General features: G+C 43.5%; 2 protein-coding genes across 7 annotated transcripts in view; one reads left to right on the plus strand and one right to left on the minus strand.

Moving 5' to 3' along the window:
• The window catches only part of IMMP2L (inner mitochondrial membrane peptidase subunit 2), a 399,170-nt gene that overhangs the window by 232,449 nt on the left and 140,403 nt on the right, over positions 1–26,318 (minus strand). The gene's annotated exons all lie outside the window — the stretch shown is intronic.
• Positions 6,012–26,318, plus strand: part of LOC147019875 (leucine-rich repeat neuronal protein 1-like) — a 45,923-nt gene continuing 25,616 nt past the window's right edge. Inside the window, exon 1 of the mRNA XM_085894667.1 lies at positions 6,012–6,384. The gene's annotated coding sequence lies outside the window, so the exon portion shown is untranslated. The remainder of the gene's footprint in view (positions 6,385–26,318) is intronic.

The following is a 26,318-nucleotide window of genomic DNA, read 5'->3' on the forward strand; positions in this document are numbered from 1 at the left end:
TTTTTTAAAAATTTTTTTGAAATTTGTTCTACCCTTATTATCAGTTTTTCCGTCGATATGTTTGTTGGGTAGTCGATCTAGTCGAAAAAAAAAAATTTCAATTTTTTTTTTTTTGAGATTTGTTCTACCCTTATTATCAGTATTTAACTTGCAAAGTACCTGCCCATGGGCGGGTACAGTTATCTGTTGAATGGCGTTGGTCCCGTCTCAATCGGATGAAATTGAGAATTGACGTTATCCGGTGACCTTGACCCCGTGACCTTTGATCTTGAGGTGATCCCCTTATGTCCGTTCCCAAGGATCACATATGCCAAGTTTCATCTTATTCTATCCAACAGTTTGGCCGTCTATAAAGGACAAACATGAAAAATTGACGTTTTAGTCAATTTATGACGTCATAACTCGAAAACCGGAAGTCGGAAGTGAATGTCGTCAATGGACTTTGTCATTTAATTTTGATTATAATTATCTGTCGAATGGCGTTGGTCCCGTCTCGATCGGATGAAATTGAGAAATTGAAGTTACCTGGTGACCTTGACCCCTTGAACCCATGACCTTTGACCTTGAATGTAACCCCCCCCCCCCCCATGTCCGTTCCCATGTCCGAAGGATCACTCATGCCAAGTTTCATCTCATTCCATCCAACGGTTCGGCCGCCTATAAAGGACGAACAAACAAACAAACACACACACATAGAAACATATTGTTGCGGATTCGCGCCCGCCGGCGTGCGAACGGCCACGTAACTCGAATCGCGGCACGTCGCCCACCGGACGGACAATCCCGTCGTGACCCTCTCGGACTAATGCCGGGAACCAGTCACGGGTGGACCTTTCGGCCTCACCACGATCGTGCCAATCGGCCCCCCGCGTGGGATAGGGTTGCTCGCCAAATTCGACCTACCTAAGTACCCACACGGAGGGTAGACCGGGCGATCGCACCTCGCCGCAGGTCGACTTCGGACACGGGCCACTTTAAGCGACCCGTTCCGTACTATCGGGATAACCGAGCGGTGTTATCGTCAACCTGGACGGTTCGATTAATTATCGGGCGTTTTAGCCCACGACCAACCCTTTACGTGAAGTAAGATGGAGATTCAATAAAGGAAAAGACGAAGCGAAACGGGAAAACAGTTCAACATAAAGCACATTTATTTCGCGATGAACGGAAAGCACACATATACAATTACACCAAAAGCAAATGTAAAAGAAGAAGAAACACACAATAATACACAAAAAGCAAATGTAAAAGCAAAAGACAATGCAGAGCTAACGACTACCGAGCACACGGCAACACTTATACAGTTTTACTTCACAGACTGCGCCGACAACACATATACTCAAAGCAAAAGAAAAGGACCACCCTCAAGGATGAGGGGGGTAGGCGGGCCTGGGGCCGAGACCGCGTCGGGCCTACCCGTCTGATGATGAGCCGCAAGATGGCGGTGGCGCCCCGACTCCGCGGGCCTCGCGGACAGTGTCTAGTAGGGGGTGGGAACGGGGCCCCCTTCTCGCACTATCTCAGCGCGGGGGGAAACAGGAGGGGGTTGTTGATGCTCGGGGGGGATGAGGATATCTCCCTGGCTCGGGTCCGCGACGAGCATCTCCACCACGACCTCGGTCGCGCCGCCGGCCTCTCCCTCCGCAGCTCCCCGACTCCGACACGAGCACCCCCTCGACCGCCTTCGCCGCCGCCACCTCTCCACAGCTCCGTCCAACCGCCTTCTCCGACTCCTCTCTGGACTCGTCCCAACTCTTCACTGACTCCGAACTCTTAACTGCCTTGACTGACGAACGCAGCCCCTTATATGCCCCGTGGCCTCGCTCCTTCACCTTCGACCCTTTACCTCCGACCCTTCACCTCTAACTGGCTCCCCATTGGACCGAGGAAAAGTGGGCGTGAATGCTTTTTGATCCATGAATTTGCATATAGCGATATTACTCCAACGCACCTGGAGGCGGGGCCAAATCGCCCCACGCTCGCCGATAGGACGGAACAGAAGTGGGCGTGAGTCGTTTTTGATCCGTTTTCTTCGGAAAGGCTGTGCCTCTGCACCCGCTGCTCGGTGCTCGCCCTGCACGAGTCCAGTATCGGTGCCCACAAGCGGCGTGGGAATGACGGTGATGCGATGGTTGCGAGAGCGAGATGTGACGGTAAAGGTCGTGGCTGTTGGCGTTGTTGTTGTTGTGAAGCGGCGTTGCGGCTGGTAGTTGTTGTGTGATGGCTGTTGAGACGTGGTTGGTGGTGGTAGTAATGGCGGCTGGTCCAAAATAAAGATAGTAAAAGAAAAACGGCTATCTAAAAGGGTCGCAGCCCGCATAAATGACATTTATTCCCTCCAAACAACGGGTTTGGGCCTAACTACACATATACTTACAGAGATATCTCACCAAAGGGACCTGAATGGTGGTTTGCGAATTTCGTCAACCACAACAATATTCTATTTTTTTAATATCGTAGAAATGGCGATTTCAGTTAATACAATGGCGATTTCGATGAAACTTGGTGGGTAGGTTCATACCATGACCTAGTTGTGTGCAAATGAGAACCGTTGCTATGGACACCACTGTTGCCTAGCAACGGGACTTTGAAATTTTTGAAAAAATCATAAAAAAATTATTTTTTTGAAAATGAAAAATCGGGCCACGGGCGACTGTGGGCAGTACATATAGCCATATTGTCAAAAATTTCCAGCCAGATCCTATGAAAACTGTCGGAGAAGATAGACTTTGAATGAACCCTGGTCGAAAACAATAAAAAAACGAAGTTCGTTATATCTCAGAGACTATGAGTCAGATATACATGAAACTGGTATGGTAGGTTCATGGTATGTCCTAGTTATGTGTGAGAAAAAAACGCTGCTATGGACCCCTCTGTTGCCTAGCAACGGCCGAAAAACCTCTAAATGTGGGGGTATTTTAACGAAAAAACAATCTGCAGCATTAACCCTTGAAGCTAGAATCATGAATTTTCTTGTGCTTAATCCTCAGGTCATTCCCCATCGAACAGACCCATCGCGTCAGGTTCTATTGGGTAGGCGACTACCCATGTCCGCCTACCGGCTTGTCTGCCTGTCTGTCCCGAGCATTGCTCCTTGGGTTTTGATCCGATCCTGATAAAATTTTGGTGGGAGGTTCATATCATGATCTTGTTGTGTTTTCCTGAGAATGGGCATGGTGCACCCATTATGGGTGGAGCCACACCCCCAAAAACATGTGTTTTTAGGGGGTAGCCGATTTCAATTTGCATCTTATCCTCGGGGGTTTGTCGAATCTGACAGGGGTTTTGGTATTTGGTTAGCCCAATGGCACCTGCATAGCCCCACGGAGCTCGGTTTTTCATTTTTGTCCCAAGGTCAAGGTCACAAGGTCACGAACTTAGAAAATTGCGAATTTTGACATAAAAATCATACGACCGCCCAAACTTTAGGAGCTAGGATGACAATATTTTTTATGCATAATCTTGAGGTCATTCCCCACCTAAAGTCTTGAAACCATTTTGCTCTATCTCGAACACCTTGCCCGTGGCGCCCCCTTCAAGTTTGTTTTTACGCTGATTTCATCAAAGTGTGGATAATCCGAGGAATACGAAATGCCATATAGCCTATATGACGTTATATTGCTCCTGGAATGTTCCAGAAGAAATTTTGCACCAAAAGTCATAATCCTTGCCCTTTGACCTTTAAAGTTCACAAAGGTCAAATTTTCAAAGTTGTGGGAATCGAACAGGGTTTTCGACCTTCTTCGACGAACTAACTCCAATAAGCTATAGCACGTATCCTGTTTCCTTATTTTAATGTCCACAACATTGTTTTGTGACCTTTAAAGGTTATGCAAAGGTTAAATTTTGAAAGTTGTTGAACGAAACCGGGTTTTCAACATTTTGCAGCTCATAACCTGTCACTCGTATCACATCATGTTGATCATTTTTATAACTTGGTCAAAAATTATCACATTGTCTCATCCTTGACTTCTGAAACAATCTACATCTTCAAATACCGCTCGTGAACCATTGCCGTCTCCAGACTTGTTTAATTTTAAAAGTGATTCTTCACCATTGAGAGATAGGGCCAAAAACGACAGATAGCATGATATTTCAAAAATGTATTGGGCAAGATATGTTCTCATGGATGAGGCATTGTGGGGTGGAGGTATGCACTCTTCCGAGTGCCCTCCTAGTTTTGAAAATGTTTCTATCAATTTAAGAGAGCTGGCTTGTTTAAACATTGAATTGAGGTTGAAAGTTAACAAGATATTCCCATGCTCCGACTTGGCCAAAAAAGTCCAACGTACTTCCACAAAAGTCCATCCAACTCCTACATTTACAACCAGTCCGAATTTGTGAGTAACTGTGCCTTAATGAAAAAACAAAGTCAAAATATGTCCAATGAAAATATGCTCATCTTCGACTTGGGACATTCTGGAATCCTTGTCATCAGAAAAAGGCCCCAAATAAGGTCAAAAGTCCTGGACTTATCCCTTTGAACAGGTAGCAAATGTTGGAACCAAAAATGAACAAAACAAGAAACATCTCATTCATAGCAAGACACTTATGAAATCCAGAAAGTAAATTTTACCTTAAAAATATAATTGGTGGTTGAATTCAATGACCGAATATGCAACCCCTCTTCAAATTGCAAGTGAATCGGATAAAAATTGAGGATTTTAGAAATTTGACCAAAGTTCTTGACCTTTGGTCTATGTTGATCTTTTGGCCTATGTTGACCTCAAAAACAATTGGTAGTTGAATTCAGTGACCTGAAATGTAAATCCTGTTCAAATTTCAAGTCAATGGGATGAAAATTGAGGATTTTAGAAATCTCACCTAAGTTGTTGATCTTTGGCCTTTGTTGACCTTTTGGCCTATGTCGAACTAAAAGATAATGGTGGTTTAACTCGGTGACCTGAAATGCAAATCCGATTCAAATTTCTAGTCAATGGGATAAAACTTGAGGATTTTAGAAATTTCACCAAAGTTGTTGACCTTTGGCCTATGTTGATCTTTTGGCTGATGTTGACCTCAAAAATAATTGGTAGTCGAATTCAGTGACCTGAAATGTAAATCCTGTCCAAATTTCAAGTCAATGGGATGAAAATTGAGGATTTTAGAAATCTCACCTAAGTTGTTGATCTTTGGCTTTTGTTGACCTTTTGGCCTATGTCGAACTAAAAGATAATGATGGTTTAATTCAGTGACCTGATATGCAAATCCGATTAAAAATTTCTAGTCAATGGGATGAAACTTGAGGCTTTTAGAAATTTGACAATGTTGTTGACCTTTGGCCTATGTTGACCTTTTGACCTCAAAAACAATAGGCTTCGTGCCTATGACGAACTCCATCATGTGGTGAAGTTTTGTGAAGATCGGTGTGAAAATTGTGACGTCTAGGTGATTGACATACAAACAAACAGCAAGACACAATAATGCACAAGACCAAGCAATAAACCTGAAAAAAAAAAATCTTCGATTTTCACGAATAATAACCAAAGGATTTTGGAACAACCTGCACTTGCAGACTCCTGTGATTGTGAGAGCAAAGGCATAAGGAGTCCTGCATTCTCACAAGAGGTTACAGACTCCGGGGGATTATCCGAAGCGCTTGGTCGAATCCGTTATTGCTCCTGAAGGTGGCTTTGGATTGATAATTATCTGAGACATACTTCACGAGGACTCAAATCACGGCTGTTGTCTGTAGGCACATTATTTCTCATGAATCGCAACAGGATTGATCTGAAGGCATTGTTGCCCCGAGCATAGCCTGCAGAAAGAGCTGATGCACCCGAGCTATATGACGGGATTCTGTGGCAAGCGCTACGATTCCATCGAGTCCAGGAGCTGGTCTGCTATCGTGGAATAATGCTGTCTCCCTGCCAGAGCACGGTCTCATGCGTATTCATCTCAGCGCCACGCTACTAGAGCGAATGCCTCCCCACTGCCCATTGCAAACCGCCCACTCAGCCAGCCAGTGCTAGCCAATGAACTGTACAGAACAATTTCTGCTCCTCCTTTGCCTTCCTCCAAAAATCCTCCCAGTTCACACACTGCCAACTCTGGGCTAGACATTTCGTGGGCTAGTGAGAGCTGCCGCTAACGTGAGTGGTGAGTGCTGACGTGAGCTCTTTGCAAGACAGGGGCGCTCGAAGTCTGGCTTGTCGTCATCATGCCGAGTTTGAAGCTGGCTCGAGGGCCTACCTGACCTGAGAGCCGTCCATTCAACAGAGTCCATTCAAGTTAAAAAATTACAACCTCTGCCTTCCGAGCAATTCCCAGATATTCAGCCGGACCGGTGTGTTGACTTCTACAACTTTTGATGGGATTCACATTTGTGGAGCCATGAGGTCGGGAACAAGGTAGAAGGCACAAGCACCTGGGCAAGAGAGTAAGGTCAGTGCTGCATTTGTTGAAACAGACGATTCCCAAATAATCCCTCCCCTCCCATCCCCACACCCACGTTCTTGTCTATGCCAAAAACTGGAAGAAATGTTATTAAATATTTTGATGCAAGGTTTGTGTGTGTTGGAATCAAACAAAATGAACAACACATTTTCAAACTGAAAGAACGTGAATGTATAATGCAGTTCATTTTGCTGTGATGACAAACTATCTTCAAGGACAACCCGGTGCTGAAAGATGTTGAATAACCCATGGGCATGGCCGTGTTATCATCACCAGTCAGCTCTCAAGAGGAAACAGGGAATTCCATCAAAGTGGAATGGTAGAGGAAACAGGTGTCCTTGCGGTATTCACAAGTACTTCAAATGCATTTGATAACAGTACTTGGTTGTTTGTTTCGCACGTGCATTTTTAAAGTCAAACCTCGTATACATACCTCCTTTAGGGAGTGCCTCCCAGGGCATGTCAAAGATTCACAAGGCTGGAGGCCGAGAGCAAGGCATGGGGATGGCGGTTGCCTTCTCTTTCCTCAAATCAAAGCTTTGACGTGACACAAAATGTGAGCTCAATGCGAGGGCAGGGTGGACAATAGGACGAGGGCAGCTGGGGACTGTGAGAAAATCCGTGCAAACAATCGGCATCGGCACTCGTGCGTCCGCTCGGCGTCCTGGTGATGAGGTTCATGGGTCCCGTCGCCGCCTCCCCACACCACCTTTCTCACGGCGCGAGCCTTTGTTTCCTTCATCAACCCTCTTCCCACACCACCCAACCCCATTAATCCCCTCCACATCATCACCGGTACGACGGCTCCATTTTCCTGGTTCCATGCATCTAAAATGTCTCTCAACTCTATGATGAACAAACCAAACAACAGGAACATAAAAATAAATATTATCCTAAAAGGCAAGAGGCAAAAGAAAACAAACCAAACACTTGAAACAGACACGACTGTGGCTCGTGTGCAAATTCTTTGGGATGCGCCTTGAGCATCACTGCGTTAATTCCTCGTTTCCTTGCTCATTCGGTGTACTTAATTAATTTGTTCAATGGATACATAGTCGAGGACCAAAATGACGAGAGGGGTGGCTCGTAGGTCGGGAAGCAACGGCAAAAGCCTCGATGATCACCAGATGATGAGGATGAGACATAGGCTAAAGCAAGACTCCTTCTGACATTTGATACTTCAGCAGGTTTTGCCAAGTGTAGACGCAAGAGTGCTTGAGTACACAACTACTTGTTCGCTGTCTGCTTCTCGAGTCCTAGAAACAATATGTGAAAGTGACGTGCAGGTGTGATATCAGCAAAATGTCTTCCTCTCCTCTCCTCTCGCATGAAATTCCATTATGGTGCCTTCGAATAACTGCAAGGAATGCATCTTAGATTTCCTAAGGAAATCATTTGTTAGCACAAATATTGCTTCAAACAACCATACGCTCAAAAATCTGCGTGCACGAGCGGTGTGTACGCGCAACTGCAGAATGCCCATGCATGTACATCTTCAATGTAAAGTTATTGTAGGTAGTGCATGGAAGCATCATGGATAAAAACAAGCTGAGACTCCATGATAGGCCCACTTGGAATACTTTAGAGTTTAGACTCAGAAATCTCGATCAACTTGTGACGTACATCAGCAACCTGAGTCGGTTTTCACCACACTGTGAAAATACTGCAATATTTTTTACTCGACAGCTCCTCTGATAGCATCGCCACCCTCAGCATCAACCGCATTCACTCGTTCGCCATTCCGCTTCCAAAAGACAGAGTGTGCCCTTTTCAGAATTCTTCGATACCAACAACCATTTACAGAGCATGATGGCACATCCACCACCATAGCCCATCCGCTGTCACCGGATAGCAAAACCACTCTAAAAACCCTATTCCACATTTGTTCTCCAGGGAGAGGAATTGAGGGAAGAAAGTTCCTGCATCAATACCATCTTTGCTTTGTTTGCTGCAATCGCCCATCCGTTGAATCATCACACCGGGCCAGATGGGGCCCTCTCTGCAGCAGGTGCGACTGGTCAAATCGGTACACGGGCATGTGTCCATCCCAGATAAAAGTCATGCTGCTCTCATTATCATCTCATGCTGTGTATGCGAGTGAGAGTGAGAGTGAGAGTGAGAGTGAGAGTGAGAGTGAGAGTGAGAGAAGAAAAAAAAAAAGATGCACAAGGCCAAGAAAGACAGGATGGCAATACCAAAACCCAAAACAATTTCCTGTGGATTATTTATGAAAAAGGAATGGAATAGGACCAGGCTCTCCCTTTGTCACCAGCACCCAAAAGCATTTTTTTCATCCGTTGTCTCCATCTGTTCAGCCCTGATCTGTTCACCACGGTGTGTCCATGTAATATAATTTTTTTTTCTTATACTTGCACTGATTGTGGTGGCACGATTTCATGCTTTCAACTGCCTCTGATCAACGGTGCATCACCACTGCGATCGAGTATGGGGGCACCACTGATGCTGTGCCCCGATTACCAGTCCACTGGTATTCATTTCACCGACCTCGGAAGGATGACAGGCTGAGTCAACCCCACCTGGTATTAAATGAGCGGAAAAAAACAGGGCTCAAACTCAGGACCCCAATATCCCAAGCCAGCCACCCTAACCGCTAAGCCAACACCAGGCTTTTATGGATTAAATAATCTGTTTAATAGAATAAGAATATTGAATAATCTGTTTGTGAAAAACAAAATAAAACTCCATAATTATTCATAATGGAGTGCACGTCAGTATTCCTGTTGAAGCAAGGCACGACAAACAAAGCGGAGATATTTCCCTTTTGCAGAGTTCATACCCTTCTTAATATTAATAAAGCAATATGACATAAAATGCTGATATTGTCTGGACACTTCCACACGCCACCACCAAATAGGGGGGAATTTTGCAACTGATCTTGCACAAATTTACACCAACACTTGGACGCCAAGAACTCGGTGAATTGAGCTGACACATGAGACCAGAAAAAGAGTTAAAGAGCAGAAAAGCACGATTCAATAGCATGGGGAGCAAATAATAAAATAAAAAAATTAAAATTAACCTCACCTGCTAAATCGAGATTGGAGCAAAGGTAGAAATTGGGATGAAAACCGAAAACAGTAAATTACACGTCATGGAAGGATGGAGAAGGAGAACAAAAAGAAGAAAAACGGAGAAGAGGAAATAACAGGAAAACAAATTGATCCTGCAACCCTTGCCTGTCATTAGCTCCCTTGCGTGACCAAAATAACTACTCACAAGGAAGGAGGAACACTCAAACGGGAAAATAAAAACAACCTCAAACAAAACAAATTATCAGTCGAGGGAGAGACAAAGGAAAAGGGAGATTTCCGCAGAGCATTACTTTGCCCCACCACCCAAACGGGCATCTGCCTCGGCCAAAATGTGCAACCAATGCGTGGATTTTCACAAGTTCACATTAACGCCGGTCCCGGACGGTGCTGCTTCTGCCTATAAAGGGTTTATGAACTGTTTTGTGAAACTTAGAGTAGTTTAGGATCATGTACTCATGAAGGTAGTTTGGAAAAAGCTCCTTCGAGGTCGATAAGTAGGAATAAACAATAGATTATCAGCTAATATTTCATTGGGAATATTCTTCAGAGGCTCTCATGGATGCTACACGTAATTGCTGGCTGGGAGAGAAGACAGATGCCGATAGTGAACGAGGTGTGTATAAGTATCGGAGGATTCGGTGACCAGATGGTATTTTGTATGGCTTGTGGGTGTGATAGGGTTGGCAGGTAAACTTACAAGTATACCCACTCTTCTTTGAGCTGTCTCGCCTGGGTTCAAATCCCGATCCAGCTATAAACTGTCATCCTGGTGTCTCACAGGCATCGATGTGTGCTGTCCATCAGATGGATGTTAGACTGGACGTCCCGTCTGCCGGCATTAGTTGGTGGATGTTAAAGATCTCATGGTGTCCTTCACAAAGAGTGGGCGAGCCATCGCTCGCACACAAAACATATTCCAAATTCTTGTCCTGACCACTACTTGGAAAGCAATGACAACCCACCTCGTACAATCCATGCCATGAACCTGCAATGGCAGCACCGAGTCTGCCTTCAGGCAGAGCAACAGAATTATATTAGATTTGATGGGTGTAATAAGGAAGGGAAAAGGATTCCGAGTGCAGTTCTTCACTTCACGAAGGATGTTGTCAGAAGAAAATACATGACATTAATTGGGGGAAATCTCATTGCAACAAAGCACAGCAGTGAAATTGCAGCCGTATGAGACAAATGTTGAAAACCTGGTAAGAATTGTCTCGCACAGAGGAAATGGCCGACTCAAAACAGAAGCCATCTCCAACAACAACTTTTTGTTGTCAACATCAGTGGCAAATTATACCACAAACACTGGGAGGAAAACAATGTGACAACCGCCAAGTTACTGACCAACCACCGCACCTTCAATTGCACACGAAAAAGGAGAAAGTTGTGAGGGGGTATGTTAGTTTTGATTTCACCCCTGTCAGTCTGTCTGTGAGCAGGAGATCTCAAAATATTGTGGGTGGATTCGGATGAAACTTGGTGGACAGGTTGGGTGTGTGATTAGCACAAATCGATTCGATTTTGGTGAAGAACTCGATCAGGATCTCACTACTGGAATTTTAAAAGTGATTCTTCAACATTGAGAGATAGGACCAAAAACTATATTTAGCATAAAATCTCAAAAAGCTATGGACGGATACGGCTGACACTTGGTGCACAGGTTGGGTGTGCGACAAGGAAGAGTTGATTTCATTTTTGATCACGATCATTAAAAAAATTCTCGTCGTCTGATCCGGATCCAGATCTTCAGCCAAATCTAATCAGTCTGTCCTTGTCACACACCCAACCTGTCCACAAAATTTCATACGAATCCGTCCACAACTTTGTGAGATAACCTGGAAACACACAAACAAGCAGTCATAGACTGGTACTTACGAAATCGTCAACTTGACCTCTGACCTTGTCTAATAAAAGCTGTCTCTGGAGAAGGTAGCGACGCAAACCAGATGTTTATACGATGATTCTGGACCAAACCTCTCATAAAGCATCCGATTTTTACCAGAATTTCGACAACCGAGTGTTAAGCATACTTAGCCATTACCAAAATTGAAGACAGAATTGAAATTGACTTTAAAACGAGCGTGTAATTCCGTGTGTTACAATCCCCCATCATTAGCATAATCTACAGTTAAGCCTCAGATAGGACACCGACATAAATCTCATAAATCATCCGATTTGTACCAGAATTTCGACAACCGAATGTTAAGCATACTTAGCCATTACCAAAAGTGAAAACAGGATTGCGATCCGAGTTAAAACGAACTCGTAACGTCGACCGAAGCAAAAATCTCCATTTCTCCACGCAATTATTTAATATTATTTTATCAGTCACAAAACCGTAATATTCGGCAATCCACCAACAATCTTTACATAATCCGACGGCTCAGTGAGTCAGGCATGCGACGATAACCATTATTGGGATAAAAATGACTTTTAAACACCATCTTTATCAAAAACACCGTCAGCGCGCACACGTAAAACCTTTACGTGACTCAACGACGCGTCTGCTCGAGCGCGCTGCACCACGTGACGAGCCGTGACGCAGCGAGCGAAATATTTTTATACAATCTTAAAATGTCTCTAAAACATACGATTTTTTACCAGAATTTCAACAACCGAGTTTTAAGCGTTCCAAGCGATCGCAAAAACCGAAGACAAAATTAAAATCGAAGAAAAAACGAACTCGTAACGTCGACCGAAGCAAAAAATACTCCATTTCTCCACATGAATTTACGGAATTATGTTTGACCTCACTGTGACCTTGACCTTTAACCAATTTTGACCAAAATCTAATCAGCGCTAGCCATCACCCTCCTGAATCACGTGGTGTAATTTGACATTGGTAGCTTCTTCTGTTCTCGAGTTATCGTGCCTACAAATAAACACAAAAAACAAACACACAAACAGAGGACGGAAGTCATCAATATACTTACGAAATCTTTAGATTTCGTAAGTAACAAAAAGACAGACAGAAAGGGGTGAAAAAATAACCTCTTTCACCTTTGGTGGCGGAGGTAATAATAACGAAAAATATCGCTTTCACGAACTAATAGAGTATATGTCATTGAAGTTTTTGATCGATTTTCATGTTGTGACAAGGGTTCCGTAGGCTTTTTGGGAAGTTTTTCCTCGATGCGGCGTGAAAAATCATAATCAGTAATGTCATTGCATTTAATTGGCGACAGCAACTATTCAAAGTACGTGGCAGCAAATGGCAAATGCTGCCTCATTTACAAGCGTTATTGACCCGCAAAACGTAGGATGCTTCTCATTGGTTGACTGACATGATGAAACTTCGAGAAAAAGATTGTACCAATGAGAACCGTGGCTGTGCTCCGTTAGCCATATGCACAGTACATACACACATAAGCTGTTGGCCAGGGTGAGGACACAGTGACCCACCAAAATCTCAGTGCTAGGTCCCAAAGCATCCCAGTGACATTGAGGTTATTGGAGTTGATCGACCTACAGTATGTATTAGAGAGTAGGGCACGGCCAAGTCGAAGTTTATCTTTAAATTTGACCATATATTTTACTCATTACAACATGTTATGCAATGTAACTTAAAAATAACCAACTTAAATTCATCAGAAAAAAAAAACATGATTATTCTGCTATAATTTTGCATAAAAGAGGGTGTTGGAATGTACAGATCCCCAGTCCCTCTGTCGCTTCCCTCCCTCGCACCACAGATCCTTTCCATCCGACCGCTTTTTCTTCACTCAGTGATGGCAACTTTGTACAAGGTGTGTCAAGATTTGCAGTAAATGATAAAATGCAGTCCAGTTTGTTTCCACTGATGCTGTAATGGATGTAAAAGACAAACACTGTTGTTGAAGCAAACTTGCAACAAGATACACACTTTTCATCCCTGCAGATAATAGTAAAGAAGAATGAGTCCCAAATGAATAATTCTGTAAGTCAGTGTACACGCCACCGCGTACAGAAAACCACTCACCAGTCAGTGTGTGGCTTCTGCCGCACTCTCATTACAATGTATACATACGTGTGTAAAAGCGGTGCAAGTCGAGAAATCTGAACTGCAAGGGTCGAACAGCTCTGTCACTGTTGCGAGAGAATATCAACGATATGTATATCAGGACCGCTGATGAAGTGCACCCTCGACACAAAAATACCTCCTCCCCGTCTGAATATCCATCCGATAAGAGAAACTCGAAGAGAAACGGTTGTACTGTATATCAAATTCAAAATTCTCACCATTTTCTAATTCTATTGCAACGTTTGCAAGCAATTTTAGATTGATACCGAGAGTTGGGATTCAAGGGCTTTGTCGCTGGTAATGTCATATGCATTCTCATTAACTTTCGACCGAGGGAGAGGTAACGTCACATGCCATGTCATTAACTTTGGGCCGAGGCAGAGGCAACGTCAAATGCCATTTCATTAACTTTAATAGAAAGAAGTAAAAGAAAGACAAAGAAGTTTGGAAATTATTCTAAAAGGAAGAAAAAGAAGTCAGAACAAAGAGAGAAGAAAGGCCAGCAAGGATATAGGTGTTTTTGAGCCACTTTGGAATAACAAGTGGTTTAACCACCAGGGTTAATCCACTTAGTGACCTTCTGAGGACTAATCAGATGGTGGAGGGGTTTCTGGAAGGGAAAACCCAAACAGTGCAGAGTAAAACATAGATTTTCGAGCTCTTGGAGTATCACCAAATTGCTTGTTTCTGCGTGCCACATCAAAGGAAATAAGTAACAGGTGATTCTGAATATATTAAAAAAAAAAATTCATCTGTTTGATAACATATTGCCTTTGTTTTGTTACACTTAGAGTGACGCATTATATTGGAATATATTTATTGAGCAACTAAGGCATATTGGAGCAGCATTTGATTACCTAACTGGCCGTTGGTTGCATCATCAGTGGGATGTGGTTGTGTCGCTGATGCAGTGCCTCTGCATATTGGGGCATGAATTTGGACATCGGCCATGCTGCTGGCACACATTGACATATTTTTTTGTGAGAGACACCAAAAGATCTTTAACATCCATCAGCAATCAATGTTTGCAGACGGGACACCCACCATTAACGTCTTTTCAAAGGATGATGCGCTCAGTGATGCAACGCACCTCCTGCAAAGCACCAACCTAAGTATAAAATTGGGCAGCACAAAGGAAAGTGAGATATCAGAGATATCCTGTCGGCCATAATCTGACAATGATGTGTTATAATCTCCAGTGACATGTGAATATAATATTTAGTGACATATTTCAGAAATAATCCAGAGGGGTGGTGGGGGTGAAGAAATGCACAAGGAGGAAAGGAAGAAAAACACCAAAAAACGAGGAACAACGGCCCGGAGAGTAACAGAATGAGAAAGGACGGAAAATAATCTTCTTGTGTATGAGAGATTGTAGATGTGCATAGCTGTTGGATTGCAAAGGAGCACCAACTAAACGAAAAAGTAAAGATCGACAAAATGAGTGCGAAGAGCACCCTGACACGGCGCACCTGCGACATTAGTGGTTTTACCTTTTTTGACCGAACGTTTAAAAACAATGTAATGCTGAAATAAAACAATTTAAACGTTATAGTACATAACAAATGTTTTTAGTGAGCAAAGTGAGCTCTGTACACGACAACGGCATAACGTGAAACAAGAACAATAATGATGCCCTCGGAACTTCCTGCATTACGGCTGCCTGCATGGAAGAGGGCCACTTTGAATATTGCATTTCGGGAATGATCACATGCCCCCCCAATACAAATAGGACCACACGTGCTGAAGCTCACATGGATCAGGAGCAACAGTCACTGAAACCCCCCCCCCCCCCCGCAGATCCTCTTAGACCCTGATTTTCTCAATGCCATGAACAAACGTTGATACATCACAGGCGATAAAGGTTGTGGTCAACTTTCATTGAAGTTGTTTGTGTAGTTTCTGAGAAGAGAGCAAATACCTACTTTGGGGGAGGGGGGGGGTCAACTCTCCTTCCCACTCCCGCCCCCGTAGACGCCCTTAATGAGCGCAGATTTTGATGCGGTTAATACACCTTCGTTAGGAATCAGATATGCAGCTTGTGGCCAAGTTTAATCAAAACCGTGTGCTTGGTTCAAGTCAAGCGATAATGACTGAAGTATTTACAGACTGACTGACCGACTGACTAACTGACTGGCACTGCTCAATCGCATAAGCTCACCGGACCTACGTCGAGGTGAGTTAATACATTAAGTATTTCACTTAAATGAGAAAGTAGAACACACAGTCACCAAAACAAAAAGGAAATAATGCCAAAGAAAAAGTACGAAGAACACCCCGAGGTGGCACCTCAGTCTGGTAGCACAACACAGTGGTTCGTCTTGTTTTCATCAAATGTTTGAAAACAGTCAAGTGTAGGTGAATAAAAAATAATAAATTTATGTGATGCATGATTAATTGTTCAAAAAAAAAAAAACCCTGTAATATGAATTTTTAACGTCAATTTGTCTCCGGTGCAATGACCTTTTAAGCACTACGGAACATTTACATCGTGTTTCGACGAAGCACGGAGTCGAAAAGTCCAAATTTCATCTCGTTATGTGTCAAGGCAATATGATTTGGAAAGTTAGCTCTCATACTTTACTTTAATTAACCTCGTGGGATGGAGTGCAGTATTTTCATGCATTCACGCAATGTACTTACGTGTAATTTATTTACACTTGCGATCAAACCTAGTAAACCAATTTCACGTACGCGGTGCCTTGTCGGCACGACTTAATTAGTACAGGTTAAGGTCGGGATCATGCCTTTAGATATCCGTACAAATTATTATGAGTTTTTTTTTTAATAGTTTTTTTTTTTGTCGGTCACCCACTGCCTCCTGTAAACTCAAGTTGAAATAGTGTTCAGGTAGATCAAGATTTGATGAAAGACATGGAGGGGGATTACTCTGTAATGTCATTGCACTATATTTGTTTCTCTCTGAACCTCATTTCATCAGGTGATCCACAGTGGGAGTGGGATCCACAAGATGCCACATGCTATGTACTCGACAAATACCCAGATTTATCTTGCTATTGCGAACAATGCAATCAATACCGAGAGAAATAAGTGATCTTCAAACGGGAAAATGCGAGCGTGCTACAAACTCTGTTTTCATTTCTTAGTAAATTGGCAACAGAATCACGTGATATGTTGGAGGGCTTGGGTTTGAATCCTGATGAGGCATGAGATTTTATCGTTTATTCGCCCCCCCCCCCCGACCACAATCCCTCCCAAATAATTATTTTCCTTTCGCGTTGTCAGGGAAAATGTGCAATTTCAGGGGCACAGTTTTCCTGCACATTCATATTTCTAACCCTTGACGCATTCTGCTGAAGATACAAGGAAATACATTTAAGAGTTCAATAGAAAAGGCCAAAGGGTTACGATGCAATGTTTTCGTTGTGAGATTGCATAGAAACAGAACAAAGTTGGCCGTCTACCATACAAATACACTGTGTGGATGTCTTCGCTCTTCTGAGCTGGATTCTAGGTAATACTATCATATGTGGAAATATGTATATACCTGCAATGTCATGCTGTATGATGAGATAAAATGTACCATATTACTGACAAAGCAATTCATTGGCGTAGATTATAATGTAAGGTAGTTTGCCACTGCCTTCCGAGCAGTCAGGACTGGAGTTTGCAATTTGTTCAGGGCACCGATAATAGCTTATATACTCTTTGCGAAGGACACCGTGGGATCTTTAACGTCCACCAACTAAGGATGGCAGATGGAACGCCCAGTTCAACGTCCATCCGAGGGAGGGCGCACATATCGATTCAATGGCCTGCTTTTGAAACACCAGGATTATAGTTAACAGCTGGGTTGAGATTTCAACCCAGGCTAGAGAGCTCAAAGGCTCATACCAAGAGAGGACTGCAATACCTCCAGGCTATCCTTCCATGTATGTACATACATACATAGGTGTTTGAAAAAAAGGCTCAATCACGTCACTCGTGCGCAATTGGAGGGAATATAACCGATCACCCCAGGTGGCTAGGATTATTAAATAAATTGACTCCTCCCATACTCTTCTAGCCAAAGAAAGCTGCATAAAGCAACCATGAAAAGCTAAACAAGGTAAAACCCTTGCTGTTTCAAACTCTACCCGAGTTCCTCTACAGCTGCAAAACATTCACAAGTCGTACGTACTTCTGCCCTGCCTTGACGAAGACTTCACTCTGTCCCCAGCCAGCCAACTCTCTCCACTCTCCAACCATCCCTACCTTATTGATATCCCTCCTCGCACAATAGTCCCATCTCAACCGCAGTCTACCTCTTTTCCTTCTTATCTTGCTCCCTCACCCTATCTGCTGTCCTTGCCATTCTCACCTCATACACCCATACCAAGTGTCTAACTTACTCCAGCCAGCTATTACCAATCTAACCGTCAAGCTTATTTGCACACCAATCTACTCCCTCAGTTCATCAATCCTCCTTCTATTCAAGTTGGGTGAGCTGGCTGAAGATTGGTGTCTGATGTGGGCTGGGCATGTGTGGAGGTTTGGGAAGATTGGATATCCAGAAAAGTGGAGAGATGGATATCCAGAAAGGCTGGGAAGAAGGAGACCACGAGAAAGGCCGAAGAGAAGATGGAATGATGGGATTAAGGAAAATGCTAACCAGTGAGGAATACAACACCCAAATATGGAGCCACAGGATCAACTGCTTTGATGATGAAAGGTCCATGGAGGGGATGCAGTGCCCAACCAGGAGTGTATCGAATGAAAAAGAAAAACATACATCTGCCTGGTGTTGGCTTAATGGTTGGGGTGGTGGGCTGGGGATCCTATGGCCCTGAGTTCGAACCACACTCGGTTGTTGAATTAACACCAGGTGGGGTGAACTCTGCCTGTCATCCTTCCGAGGTCGGAAAAATGAGTGCCAGCTTGCTGGTATACTGTGTAGGAGTGGCGACCCGTCCAGGATCGTGCCCAATAGCCAAGGAGACTGCTTATATTAGGCAGCACCAACGCTCTGCACAGAGTATGGTCCCAATGGACACACAGACACAGACACAGTATGTGATAGATATAAAGCTCTTTCAAACCACTCACTGACTCGACGACTCGCTCATATAAATGTATAGCACGGTTAGGCCCCGACATTCACGGTTCATAAAGTGTGATCTGCATCTGCATCTACATTCGTGATTCGTGTATTCACATTTAAATATATTTTTTCATTTTTTCTTTTTACACTTCTGGACTGGTCTCCTATATCTACTACCACTGATATCAATTCAGCCCGGCACTTCTTCCACAGAAACTTCCTCTCTTTTATGCACAGATTAATCCCATATCATCTTCAGTTATCTTACCCATCCTTCCACTCTTGGGACTGAATCCTGTGGTGAGGCAGTTGCTTTCAAACAATTTGCATTCTCTTCGAGGAAGGCAAATCCAACCGAAGATCATTCCACAAAGCCCGCAACAAGTGTGTGTCTACTCTCAGGAGAGCCAGAAAACAACATCTGTCCAATCTCCAGAATGAGCTTTCGAACTTGGCTACCTCCTCTAAAACCTTGTCAAGTCTGTCTCTGGTGTATGCTCCCCTTCCATTCTTTTGCTCACTTCAAATGGCACCACAGCCGACTCCGCTTGTGAGAAGCTCGAATGTCTCAATTCTGTGTTAACTTCAAAATCTTGTGTCCTTAACGCCCCCCCTCCCTCTTTGTACCCATCCTTTCCAGTCATACCCAACTGCTCCTGGATTCTGTGTCTTTTGCACCTGAAAAGGTGAAAAAGTTTCTGGCAACCCTCGATTCTGACTGCAACTGGACTGGACGGAATCAGCTCATGTGTCCTAAAAAAAACCTGCTCTGCTGCTCTTGCACTTCCTCTCTCTGCCCGTTTCACCCTGTCATTTACCCGAGCTCACCTTCCATCGCATGGAAACCAGCAAACATCACAGCATTACATTAAAAAGGTGCAAAAACGGATCCCCTTACCTACAGACCAAACAGCTTACTTCCAATCATCAGCAAGTTCATGGAATCCATGGTCACAGTTGACATAAAATCTTTCCTTTTCTCCAACAGCCGATCAGATTAATTATCAATTTGGATTCATCCCTAGTCACTCCAGGTTGGACGTGATGAATTACTCTCCGAACAATCAATGCAGGTTCTTAATATCCAACATGAGATCATGACCTGTCTCTCAGGACATATCTTGAGCTTTTGATACGGTCTGGCATCCTGTCTTGCTCTCCAAACTGTGTGCCGATGGAATCCAAGGCCAACTCCACTCTTGGATTACTGATTTCCTCCACTCTCTAAAACAACGTGTGCCTCTCAACAGAACCCTTAATCTTCTCTCCCTGTCAAGGCTGGGGTACCCCCAAGGCGGTGGTCTTATTCCAAATCCTCATCAATGATCTCACTGACTGGGAAATCCTCCTCATCTCTTTGCTGATGACTCCACTCTCTACCGTGGCGTCCCTCATCCTTCTGACAGGCAGGCAGCAGCCTTTTCTCTCTCCTTGACAAAAATTAAAAACTGGTCAAGCACTTGGAATAAGTCTTTTAATCCTGAGAAATCCCACACACTCACACTCTCTCCGAAAAGACTGAACTGTGAATCCTCCCATCTACTTTCTCAACAACCCTCTCCAAGTGGTTCAGTCACTAAAACTCTTGGGTATCACTCTCAGCCATGATCTCTCTCTCTTGGGCAAGCCACATTTCAAAGTTGGCAGACAAAGCCAGATGCAAACTGGGCATCCTCACGTGGTGCCATTTGAAGTGAGGGAAGGGGAACACACACCAGAGACAGACTTGACAAGGTGCCACCAGATTTTAGAAGAGGGAGACAAGTTTGAAAGTTGATTCTTGAGATTCGACAGATGTTGTTTTCTGGCTCTCCTGAGAGTGGACACACACTTGTTGCGGGCTTTGTTGGAATGATCTGAGGTTGCCTGCGATTCAGAGTACCAAGCAAATGCATCACCAGAGGATTCAGAGTACCAAGAGCAAGAGGATGGCTTAGATAATTGAAGAGGAGGTGGGATGAATCTGTGCATAAGAGCGAGAGCAGGTTTCCGTGGAAGAATTCCCAAGTTGAATAAAATATCAGTGGCTGTGGATATCGGAGACCAGTCCTGAAGTGGAGAAAAAAAAAAGACCTATCCAGACCTGGTCCACTCTCCAACCATCCCCATCTTATTGTAATCTTGCAAATCTCCAACCTGATTGCATGTTGTAATCTTCCAAAATCAAAAAAGGCCATACACATTCTAAAATCCTCCATTTGCAGATGAAATTGTCAAAATCAATTAAACAAAACATTAAAAAAAAAAAAAAACCATTATATTCCTCCCTGCATTTTTGCATCTCCATGGTGGTGAAATATACCGCCCAGGAATGCCGCAGAGAAACTCAGCGAGGTGAAGCTTGCTTGAACATGCCACCTTGGAGCAGTCTGGGGAAGAGGCTCGGGGAGACTGAACTTAGGATTTTTGTAAACATCATTTATGCTTCGCAGCAGCGCTTTGTCTACCAGTAAGCCGTGCCTTCTTCAGCATACTACAGTGTTCAGTGTTACAGGCATGCCATCTCTCTTGCAGCCGATTAAGTAAATTGTTGCTCAAGGAATGAAAATGGAGAAGTGATGTGTTTTAATCTGTAGTGACGTGTTATAATCTTCAGTGATGTGATTTAATCTCAGGTGACAAGTTGTCATCTTATCAGCAGTGACGTTTTTTTTTTAATCTCCATTGATATGTTATAATAATCTCTGAAGGTGTTATAATCTACAGTGGTGTTATCATCTCTGGTGGTGTTTTAATCATAAGTGACTGGTATAATCTGCGGTGAAGTACTGTAATCTCCTTAAACAAATTTAACAGTGAAGTGTTTTAATCCGTGGTGGCATGATTCTCTTGATCTAAAGTAATGTGCTGTGACCTGAAGTGATGCTCTGTGACCTGCAGTGACACGCCATGACCCCAAGTGATGTGCTGTGACCCATAGTGTTGTATTATGACCCGTAGTGACGGGCTGTGACCCACAGTGATGTGCTGTGATGCGAAGTGACATGTTGTCATGCACAGTGACATGCTATAACAAGGAGTGACATGCTGTGATACAAAGTGACATGTTGTCGTCCACAGTGACATGCTGTAATCATTACCGCCCTGCATGTTGTAAAAAACATTACTGCTCTGCATAAAAAAGGTACAAAAACAGATCCCTGAAGCCTCAGACCAATCAGCCTTCCCACAATTATCAGTAAGGTTATGGAATCCATCATCACTTCAGACATTAAATCCTTCCTCTTCTCCAATGGCTTGATTTCCAATCATCAATTTGGTTTCAGACCAGGTCACTCTACCCTGGATATGCTGCTTCTGCTCTCCCAACAATGGATAGAGGTCCTCAATGCCAGACATGAAATCCGAGCCATATCCCGAAACATATCGCGTGCTTTTGACATGCTCTGGCACCCTGCACTACTCACCAAACTCTTCCTATGGTATCCAAGGGCACCTCCACTTATGACTCGCAGACTTCCTCTCCTGTTGCAGCCAACGTGTGGCCCTAAATGGAGTTCCTTCATCCCCTCTTCCTGTCCAGGCTGGAGTTCCTCAAGGTAGCGTTCTGGGTCCTGTTCTTTTTCTGGTTTTCATCAATGATCTCTCCGACTCTCTGGAAAATCCTCTTTTTTCTTTGCTGATAACTCCACCCTCTGCCGTACCATCTGTCATCCCTCAGATCGGCAAGCAGCAGTTTCTTCGCTCACTGCAGATCTGGGTAAAATCACAAACTGGTCCAACACGTGGAACATGTCTTTCAATCCAAACAAATCTCACACTCTCACTATGTCTCTTCGAAAGGACCGTTTAGAACCCCCCCCCCCCCATCTACTTTCTCAACAATCCTCTGGAAGAAGTCCTTTCATTCAAGCTTCTGGGTCTCACTATCTGCCATGATCTTTCCTAGGAAAGTCACATTTCCAAGCTAGCCTCCAAAGTCAGTCGCTGACTGGGCATCCTCTGTCATGCAAAGTCCTTCCTCGACCCACGTGAGCTCCTGGCCACATACAAAGCTTTCGTCCGCAGCCTGGTGGAGTACTGCTCTCCCCTCTGCACTGGTGCTCCTGCTTCTTACCTTTCTCAGCTTCACACTGTGGGAACCAAGGCATTTAGAATCATTGGCATCTCCCGCGATGAGGCTGAGTCTTTGGGCCTCTCACGCTTTCACCGCACGCAGGTCGGTGCTCTTTTTGTCTTCTTCCGTCTCCTCTCTGGTCTTCCAGCCACCACCCCCCCCCCTCGTATTTCCGCAGGATGCTCAAGGTCCACCAACAACCCCCTTCTGGTAAAACTACCAAAATCACGAATCATTGCTCACCTTCACTCTTTCATTCCTCTTTTTCCCCGCCTTTGGAATAAACTCTCACACTCTTCAACACCCCATCTCTTATCTTCCCCCATCCAAAACCTCGATCTTTTCTACCCCCATTAATCCACCCCAAACCCACCTCCTTCAAATTCCCTGCTTTCCTTTCTGAAAGTCCCTGCAGTGTCCATCTTGTATTCCCCATGTTCCCTGCCCCATCCCTCTCCCTTCCACAGATCTCCTAATGTCTCTGTTCCCCACTGTTTTGTCCTTCCCTCCCCCCCCCTCTTGCCTCATACCCCCTTGTCATTCGTTGTGTGTTCACTCTCATACGAGCCTCAACAATGCATAAAAAAATAAGAAAAAAAATCCACAGTGACATGCTGTGATACAAAGTGACATGTTGTAATCCACATTGACATGCTATAACAAGGAGTAACATGTTGCAATCCACAGTGACATGCTGTAATCCACATTGACATGCTATAACAAGGAGTGACATGTTGTAATCCACAGTGACATGCTACAACAAGGAGTGACATGCTGTAATCCACATTGACATGTTATAACAATGAGTGACATGTTGTAATCCACAGTGCCATGCTACAACAAGGAGTGACATGTTGTAATCCACAGTGATATGCTGTAATCCACAGTGACATGTTGTAATCCACAGTGATAAGCTAGAACAAGGAGTGACATGCTGTAATCCACAGTGACATGTTATAACAAGGAGTGACATGCTGTAATCCACAGTGACATGTTATAACAAGGAGTGACATGTTGTAATCCACAGTGACATGTTGTAAACCACAGTGATATGCTAGAACAAGGAGTGACATGCTGTAATCCACAGTGACATGTTATAACAAGGAGTGACATGTTGTAATCCAGTGACATGTTATAACAAGGAGTGACATGTTGTAATCCACAGTGACATGTTATAACAAGGAGTGACATGTTGTAATCCACAGTGACATGTTGTAAACCACAGTGATATGCTAGAACAAGGAGTGACATGCTCTAATCCACAGTGACATGTTATAACAAGGAGTGACATGTTGTAATCCACAGTGACATGCTGTAATCCACATTGACAAGTTAGAACAAGGAGTGACATGTTTTAATCCACAGTGACATGTTGTAATCCACATTAACATGTTATAACAAGGAGTGACATGTTGTAATTGACAGTGACACATTGTCATCCACAGTGACATGCTATAACGAGTGACATGTAATCCACATTGACATGTTATAACAAGGAGTGGACATGTTGTAATCCACATTGACATGTTATAACAAGGAGTGACATGTTGTACTCCACAGTGACATGCTACAACAAAGAGTGACATGCTATAACAAGGAGTGACATGCTGTAATCCACAGTGACATGTTGTAATCCACAGTGATATGCTAGAACAAGGAGTGACATGTTGTAATCCACAGAGACATGTTGTAATCCACAGTGACATGCTGTAATCCACATTGACAGGTTATAACAAGGAGTGACATGTTGTAATCCACAGAGACATGTTGTAATCCACAGTGACATGCCGTAATCCACATTGACATGTTATAACAAGGGGTGACATGTTGTAATCCACAGTGACATGCTACAACAAAGAGTGACATGCTATAACAAGGAGTGACATGTTGTAATCCACAGTGACATGCTACAACAAGGAGTGACATGCTATAACAAGGAGTGACATGTTGTAATCCACAGTGACATGCTAGAAGAAGGAGTGACATGCTGTAATCCACATTGACATGTTATAACAAGGAGTGACATGTTGTAAGCCACAGTGACATGCTACAACAAGGAGTGACATGCTATAACAAGGAGTGACATGTTGTAATCCACAGTGACATGCGACAACAAGGAGTGACATGTTGTAATCCACAGTGACATGCTATAACAAGGAGTGGCATGTTGTAATCCACAGTGACATGCTACAACAAGGAGTGACATGCTGTAATCCACATTGACATGTTATAACAATGAGTGACATGTTGTAATCTAGAGTGACATGCTACAACAAGGAGTGACATGTTGTAATCCACAGTGATATGCTGTAATCCACAGTGACATGTTGTAATCCACAGTGATAAGCTAGAACAAGGAGTGACATGCTGTAATCCACAGTGACATGTTATAACAAGGAGTGACATGCTGTAATCCACAGTGACATGTTAGAACAAGGAGTGACATGCTGTAATCCACAGTGACATGTTAGAACAAGGAGTGACATGTTGTAATCCACAGTGACATGTTGTAATCCACACTGATATGCTGGAACAAGGAGCGACATGCTGTAATCCACAGTGACATGTTATAACAAGGAGTGACATGTTGTAATCCACAGTGACATGCTGTAATCCACATTGACATGTTAGAACAAGGAGTGTCATGTTTTAATCCACAGTGACATGTTGTAATCCACAGTGACATGCTGTAATCCACATTGACCTGTTATAACAAGGAGTGACATGTTGTAATCCACAGTGATATGTTATAACAAGGATTGACATGTTTTAATCCACAGTGACATGTTGTAATCCACATTAACATGTTCTAACAAGGAGTGACATGTTGTAATCCACATTGACATGTTATAACAAGGAGTGACATGTTGTAATCCACATTGACATGTTATAACAAGGAGTGACATGCTGTAATCCACATTGACATGTTATAACAAGGAGTGGACATGTTGTAATCTACAGTGACATGCTGTAATCCACATTGACATGTTATAACAAGGAGTGACATGTTGTACTCCACAGTGACATGCTACAACAAAGAGTGACATGCTATAACAAGGAGTGACATGTTGTAATCCACAGTGACATGCTGTAATCCACATTGACATGTTATAACAATGAGTGACACGTTGTAATCCACAGTGACATGCTACAACAAAGAGTGACATGCTATAACAAGGAGTGACATGCTGTAATCCACAGTGACATGTTGTAATCCACAGTGACATGTTGTAATCCACAGTGACATGCTATAATCCACATTAACATGTTATAACAAGGAGTGACATGTTGTAATCGTCAGTGAGACGTTGTAATCCACAGCGACATGCTATAACAAGTGACATGTTGTAATCCACGTTGACATGTTATAACAAGGAGTGGACATGTTGTAATCCACAGTGACATGCTGTAATCCACATTGACATGTTATAACAAGGAGTGACATGTTGTAATCCACAGTGACATGCTGTAATCCACATTGACATGTTATAACAAGGAGTGACATGTTGTAATCCACAGTGACATGTGACAACAAGGAGTGACATGCTATAACAAGGAGTGACATGCTATAACAAGGAGTGACATGTTGTAATCCACAGTGATATGCTGTAATCCACAGTGACATGTTGTCATCCACAGTGATATGCTAGAACAAGGAGTGACATGCTGTAATCCACAGTGACATGTTATAACAAGGAGTGACATGTTGTAATCCACAGTGACATGCTGTAATCCACATTGACATGTTAGAACAAGGCGTGACATGTTGTA

This window comes from Eptatretus burgeri, chromosome 9 (genome assembly GCF_056783735.1).
Source record: "Eptatretus burgeri isolate ZD-2024b chromosome 9, Ebu_testis_v1, whole genome shotgun sequence".
NCBI lineage: Eukaryota > Metazoa > Chordata > Myxini > Myxiniformes > Myxinidae > Eptatretus > Eptatretus burgeri.